Genomic DNA, 6,706 nt, shown 5'->3' with positions numbered 1-6,706 from the left:
GGGTAGGAGAAGAATCAATGAAACAAGATGGGATTGGGAGGGAGACAAACCATAAGTGACTCTTAATCTCACAAAACAAACTGAGGGTTGCTGGGGGGAGGGGGTTTGGGAGAACGGGGGGGATTATGGACATTGGGGAGGGTATGTGCTTTGGTGAGTGCTGTGAAGTGTGTAAACCTGGTAATTCACAGACCTGTACCCCTGGGGATAAAAATATATGTTTATAAAAAATAAAAAATTAAAAAAAAAAGTAAATAGTCAACAAAACCAAAAGACAACTGAGAAGCTATTTGCAAATGATATATCAGATAAAGGGCTAGTATCCAAAATCTATAAAGAATTTTTCAAACTCAACACCCAAAGAACAAATAATTCAATCAAGAAATGGGTAGGGGGCGCCTGGGTGGCTCAGTGGGTTAGGCCGCTGCCTTTGGCTCAGGTCATGATCTCAGGGTCCTGGGATCGAGTCCTACATCGGGCTCTCTGCTCAGCGGGGAGCCGCTTCCTCCTCTCTCTCTGCCTGCCTCTCTGCCTGCTTGTGATCTCTGTCTGTCAAATAAATAAATGAATAAAATCTTTAAAAAAAAAAAAAAAGAAATGGGTAGAAGACATGTATAGACATTTCCCCGAAGGAGATATCTAAGAGTCCAATAGACATATGAAAGAGTGCTCAACATCACTCAACATCAGGGAAATACAAATCAAAACCACAATGAAATACCACCTCATATCAGTCAGAATGGCTGAAATTAACAAATCAGGAAACAACTGATGTTGTTAAGGATGTGGAGAAAGGGTAACCCTCCTGCATTGTTGGTAGGAATGCCAGCTGGTGCAGCCACTCTGGACAACAGTATGGAGTTTCCTCAAAAAGTTAAAAATAAAACTACTATATGGCCCAACAATTGCACTACTAGGTATTTATCCAAAGGATACAAACTTAATGGTCTGAAGGGGCACATGCACCCCGATGTTTATAGCACCAATGTCCATTATAGCCAAACTATGTAAAGACCTTAGATGCCCATCAACAGATGAATGGCTAAAGAAGTGATATATACAATGGAATATTATACCCCCATCAAAAATGAAATCTTGCAATTACCAGTGACATGATTTATTCTAAGTGAAGTAAGTCAATCAGAGAAAGATTTATCACAGGATCTTGCTGCTATGTGGAATTTATGAAACAAGGCAGAGGATCATAGGGAAAGAGAGGAAAAAATAAAACAAGATGAAACCAGAGAGGGAGACAAACCTAAGAGACTCTTTATCATATGAAACAAACTGAGAATTGCTGGAGGGGATGGTGTGGAGTGATACAGTAACTGGGTGATGGACATTGGGAGGGTATGTGTAGTCATGAGCTTTCTGTATTATACAAGACTGATAAATCACCAGACCTGTAACTCTGAAACAAATAATACATTTTATGTTAATTAATTGAATTAAAAATAAATAATTTTTAAAAATGTGCCAATATAGCAGAGAGCTTTAGAAAATGTAATTTAAAAAAATTACATAAATTAGAAATGCATAAATATAAGAAAAATGGCTGAAAACTTGTGTAAATAAAATAATTAAATTTTACTGTAAGAATTTAAGGAAATCTGAAAGGGATTTTACCATATTTGTGGAAATGAAAAAAAATGTAATTTGACATACACGTTAAGTGTAGTTTCACTAAATGTCCTAATTGACTCAAGCAGATTCAAATTATTGAAGGAGCAAAGATTCTAGAATATCTAGGATAAAGTGGAGGAATTCTTTTATCTAATATCAAGATTTGTCAGAAAGTTGTGATAACTAAATACGTAGGATATTGCCAGTGGGAAAACAAAAACTACTCACTGGACTATAAAATTCAGTGTCCTGCATATGGCCATTTATGTATGCAAATATGACATAATGAAAGTGACATTGGCCATCAATGTGAAAAGGAATATCTTGTCCATGATGTTAGAAAAATTGGTTATCTATATTGGAAAAAATCGATTGTAGTTGATTTCACACTATCTATAGATACATAGTTCTAGGTAGACATAAATATGAAATGAATAATTTGAAACTTTTACAAGAATCACTGTGCTTTCAGTGTAAGGAATTACTTCATGTACAAACAAAAAGTCCTAATCTATATTTGTTGGTCGAAATCACCTACAAATGTAGATTGTATTTAATAAATATTGATTATATTTAATAAAATTAAAATTTCTATTGAGAAAAGGACTCCAAAAACATGAAATATTAAAAATCACAGAGGTAAAAGCAATTAGTAACGTGTTATCATCTTATAAAGAGTTCCTACAAATCAATAATAGAAGAGACATACAACTTATTTTTTTTTTTAATTGGGCAAACTAGTGAGTAGGCATTACAGAGAAAAGCACCCAAACAGACCAATGAATATACCAATAAATGTAGTGGAGATTTATGTATGTAAATATATATGCACTATGGAGGAAAATGAAGCAGCATACGGGAATAAGTGAAAGGGGCTGGGTTAGGAATATATTTTGGGGATAGGATAGACATGTCTTATAATGCATCAGCTGTGGTATAAAAAAGAAAATGAGAAATTGAAGATGGCCCCTTGATTTGGGCCTTGAACAACTGATTAACATTCATTGAGATGAGAAGACTAAGGCTAAAGTAGGCTTTTTTGGTGGATGGAGTGATGAATTATGAATTTTGTTTTATGTGTGTTAGGTTCTAAATGCCTGTTAGTGTTAACCAGTTACTGATGCCTCAGTTTGGGGAGTGTCTTCACATAAGTATGATAATAAACCAAAACAAAAAGTTTTCCAGATATTGCCATATATCATAAACAGAAATTTGGCAAAATTTGCAGTCATTTCTCTTATTTAGGAAGCTGAATTAAATAAGAATAGATGAAAATCTGCTCTTTAATGAGGAAACATTGAAAGAATTTTTGTGATGTCAAGTTATAACACTTCAGCCACAATTACATTAAAGTTGTGACAAACGAAATTATTTAAGATACATAGAAGTGTATAAAATGCAGATATAGTAGCAAGTTTATTATACTGTGTTAAGATCTAGACAGATTTGTTTCATTGAAAAAGCCCATTGAGGCATTAAGAAAAGTAATTTTGCAGAGCTAAGACTCCTTAACAAAGTGAATTTTTCCCTGTTATAATCCCTTCTTCTTCCAGCCTCCATCATAACAGTCCAGAAGAGTGGTAATTCAGGGCATTAGCCAAAACAGTAAGAAATTTACTGGAGAATAAGGGAGACAGGTAATAAAAATTAATTAAAAATTAATTAATTCACAATTTGATTAGGTGAAGTACAGGAGAATTTTTCTGGGTCAGTAAAACTTTTGTATGGTACTAGAGTGGCGGATACATGACATTACACATTTGTCAAAACTCATAAAAGTTTACAGCACAAAAAGGAAGAATTCATATATTCCAAGTTTTAAAAATCAATTATGAGGTTGAAGGATCTCAGTATGGAATGCAAAATGTAACAAAACAAATAAATGGTATTATAAATGCATGGTATAAAGTCAGTGAAGACGGAGGGAAAGAGGGTACTGACCTAAATAACTAGAAATTAATGGGACTGTAAGACTAAAGACAAAGGAGCTGAACATAAGGAATACTATAGTTGGTGAAATTATTTATCATGTGGGTGTTGATCAATAAATATGCAAATACTATATATGTATACTAGAATGAAACACAAGGAAATCAGTGTGAAATAGTAGGAGCCAAACTTCTTAGTGTTAGAAAGGGAGCTTACAAGTAAGGAGGAAGACTAGAATGAACTATCGAGTATTGGGTTAGAGTCAGAGCCAGTGGCCTGAACATGTAGATACAGAGAGATGTGGAAATATATGTATATACACAGACTAGTGTTTATTCATATATTTATTGGCTCTGCTGCCTGAGAGAGCCCACATGCAAGAACCCCAGTAACAACAAGCAGGTCAGCCTCTGGATCTTTGTTTCTAACATTGTCCTCAATAAAAGGACCCAGGACTCCCAGAGAAATGGCTGTTTCTAAGTCTGGGGCAAGAAATGTACAAGATGATCCTGAGTCCATTTCGTAGGGTTAAAAAAAAAAAGGAAGTGCTAAACAAAATAAAAATTATAGGCACGTGCCAAAATACACAGAAGTCACCTGAAAGAGCTCAAAATGGCTCAAAAGGTGGATTTGAGAACAAAATAAATAATGTAGCATTCATGAATATAAGACATAAGTAGAGCCATTTTGAAATGCAGCCAGAGAGGCCATTTCAGAGGAAATGCCTTACATGTCCAATTTTCTGAACCTTTGAATTGGACTAAAACACCAGCATTCCAGAAAGTCAGCAGGAAAGCAAATACCCTGTTTGAGAAGATTGATAAAATTGAACTTTTGTATAGTGATCACTTTGCCTGACCAATCAAGGAAGTACAAATATTTCTCAGCACCAATGAACTCTTTTCAAAAACAACTTACTTAATCTTCCTCTTTTTTCCCGTAAAATTCCTAAGTCCACCTTCTGTAATCAGTACACTGTTTGAGTTCCTACCTAAATCGATGTAACCCAAATTGCAATTCTTTGGTCCCAGGTAAAAGCTTTGCTTCCCGAACTGGTTTCTAGTGTTCAGGTTGGCATATAAGTTTATCACTTGAAGTATAAACCAAACATCTAGAAATCCATACAGATGCTCATAAATGACTGTGTAAATAAATGGGAAGTAAAGAAATGAATTTCCATACTGAAGAATTCTAAGTGAGTTATGTAAATACTCCCCATAAGGTGATGGAGCTTAATTCTGAATTCCCAACAAACACCACTTCATCTAGGTAATTCAGGTTAACATCATCAATGATATCATGTTGATAATATGCAACTTTGATATGATGTAATGAGATTGACACTTCCTTTCTGTGATCCTCCTCCAAAAACACATAACCTCAGTAAAATGAAGAAAAAAACTTCAGACAAACTGCAACTGAGGGACCCTTTAAAGTTGCTGAACAAATTGTCAAGGAAACAAAGAAGACATAATGACTAAATATAATGGGATGTGATACTCTGGATGGGATTTTGTAAAGAAAAGGGATGTTAGATAAAAACTAAGGAACTTTGAGTAAAGCATGGAACTTAGTTAATTACAGTGTATCATTCTTGTTTCATTAGTCATGACAAATGTGCCATAGTAATGTAAAATGTTAACCACGGGGAAATTGAATAGAAACAGGGATTCTATGCACTATATTTGCAACATTTCTTTAGGTTGAAAATTATTCTAAAGAAAGTCTATTAAGTTTTAGCACTAGGAGAAATGGTAATATGGATATTCTTATGTCTATTTTTTAAAAAAAGGTACTTCATAATTAAAACCTTTCCACCAAGAAAAGAAAGTGGAATAGAAATTCATGAAACTTGGCCTGTGTAACCCTTACTCATTTTTTCAAAATTCCGTTAGAGTATCTTCTCTATTTTGAAGGTTTCCCTATTACATGATTTATGTTCCTTTTCTACTTGGTGTTACACTTATTGGTATGTTTACCTGTGTTCCTCTGTTTCACCATAAGTTCCCAAGTAGGAGCCATAATTATTTTTCTGTTCGTGGTTATCGTCCAGCTAACATAAGTACATGTGGTCACCAGTTTGTCCTTATTGATACATGGAGATGGAGACTATGGAAAAGAAAGACCTAGAGACAATAATATAGGAATCTCATATGAAAAAAACAACCAGAAAATGAAACAAGAAGACATAACTGAACAAAGCTAGAGAAATTTAAGAACAAGCATAATTCAGTATCATGAAAGACAAGAAGAGGAAGTTTCAAAGGAAAAAATCAATAATGACAAAAACATCAAAGAGGTTATGGGGAATTTTATATAAGATTGAGTATTGTTGGTTGAATTTTGTCCCCCAAAATAGTATGTTCGAGTCCTACCTCCCGTAACTTTGAATGTGACTTTATTTGGAGATATTATCTTTTGCAGATATAATCAAGGTAAGATTAGGTCATACAAGACTAGGGTCCATAATCAGTGATTGGTGTTCTTGTAAACGAAAGAGGGAAATTTAGACACAGAAACATGGAGACCACACATGCAGAGGAAGGCCACATGACAATAGAGGCAGAGACTGGAGTGATGCCCCTGCAAAACAAGGAACTACAAGGATGACAACAACCATCAGAAGCTAGGAAGGGCATAGAAAGCTACTCTCTAGTATCTCTGGAAATGGTGAGGCCCTGCCAACACCTTCACTTCAGACTTCTGACCTCTAGAACTGTGAGGAAACAAATTTCTGTTCTAAAGCACCAAGTTTTGGTAATCTGTTGTAGTAGCCCTAAAAAAAAAAAAAATACACTGAAAAGGACTAAATAAGTGATTAGGAAGCTCACTGGGAGCATTCCAAGAGAACTGTTTCAGATGAGAGACAGAAACCAAAATTATGAGTAGCTGGGATGTATGTGAGTGGTGATGAAATTAATTTTATGATCAAAAAGTATCACTTCAGAATTTTGAAGTCATCAAAACAAAATTAAATTATAATTTTCACTTATAATTTGTATATTAAACAATTTTGCAAGGTTAGCAAAATCCTTAACAGCATGTTTTAATGTGCTATTGGGGGGTTGGAAATCAGGATGACATTCTTGACCAATTTGAAATGGTTTTAACCTAAAAATTCATAGCATCTGTAACTTCACAAATTTATTCTCAT

The sequence above is a fragment of the Mustela nigripes genome, chromosome 10 (genome assembly GCF_022355385.1).
Source record: "Mustela nigripes isolate SB6536 chromosome 10, MUSNIG.SB6536, whole genome shotgun sequence".
Taxonomy (NCBI): Eukaryota; Metazoa; Chordata; class Mammalia; order Carnivora; family Mustelidae; genus Mustela; species Mustela nigripes.
The sequence above is the reverse complement of the archived record's forward strand: the minus strand, read 5'-3'. Positions refer to the sequence as shown.